The sequence below is a fragment of the Poecilia reticulata genome, linkage group LG19, assembly GCF_000633615.1.
Source record: "Poecilia reticulata strain Guanapo linkage group LG19, Guppy_female_1.0+MT, whole genome shotgun sequence".
Taxonomy (NCBI): Eukaryota; Metazoa; Chordata; class Actinopteri; order Cyprinodontiformes; family Poeciliidae; genus Poecilia; species Poecilia reticulata.
The window spans coordinates 11,383,745-11,384,784 of record NC_024349.1 but is presented as its reverse complement, the minus strand read 5'-3'; the positions used below and the strand labels follow the sequence as shown (position 1 = coordinate 11,384,784).

General features: G+C 35.2%; 1 pseudogene; it reads left to right on the top strand.

Moving 5' to 3' along the window:
- Positions 1-845, top strand: part of LOC103481820 (5-hydroxytryptamine receptor 3A-like) — a 9,711-nt pseudogene extending 8,866 nt beyond the window's left edge.
- The last annotated feature ends 195 nt before the right edge of the window (positions 846-1,040 follow it).

Sequence of the window (1,040 nt, the reverse complement as noted above, 5' to 3'; positions counted from 1 at the left end):
GCAGTTGATCCTGGGTGAGCTGAAGAAGCTGCAGAACATGATGAATCAACATTTTGGCCCCAGTAAGGAGAGAGTGAAATCTTTATTTTGGGCAAAGAGAATCAACCAACTTTTCTTTATTTTTTATGTTTTAACTGTTTTGCTCTTCCTGTCCTTCATCCTTATGGAGTGGTACTCTTAAAAAAAGGAAAATCATTCATTATATGCCGATCAGTATGTAGTGTTTTAGCGAAAGTTATAGCTGACGTTTTGACCAAGGATGATGACTGGAGTGGAAATGTCACTGTAAATATTATCTGTGCTTTTAGAAGCGTTCTATTTTGTATTATAATCGCAATTTTTGCAGGTTTGAAATTGAAATTGAAGCAAAGTTTGAGAATCCAGTTAACAATACTTTATAGTCGGGATATTCCAATCCATGTGGGTCTCAATAAACTCAAACAAAAAATTAATACATTCATGTTAACACATGGAGACAATAAGATATAATTAAATTTCCTTCAATCTTAMAATCWAGACCCACTTGGTACAATTTTTTAAACATGCAACATTTCCTTCCATTTGYATGCAGACGCCTGCCTGGTATATTTTATGCAGCAACACAGTGGGTGTTTTGTCCAACCTGTCCTTGAATATCTSGTTGACTTTAGAGTTTAGATCAGGCCTAAAATGTCTGATATCCATAGGCTTTGTAAATAAAAAGTGTGTTTAGAATAAATGTTTCGTACAGGGCAGCAGCACCAGAAGATCACCGCATGGATGACTGGAATAATAAAGTTTAGGAGATTATATCTTGTGTATGAAAAGTGAGTACAGTAATAAAACATGTTTTTTGTTTCAGTCTGRCCCCCTTGTATCATCCTTCTTTCAYCTASCAGCTCATTTTACATAATAAATGAATCATATTTATTGTCGTCAGCCTGCTATTTTGTGCACCATAATCATATTACGCAGGATGATGGACATTCATTTTACTCATTACAGCAAGTATCTGGTCTACTTGTGCTGCACTCCTGTTTCATACATTCAAGACGTTTAGA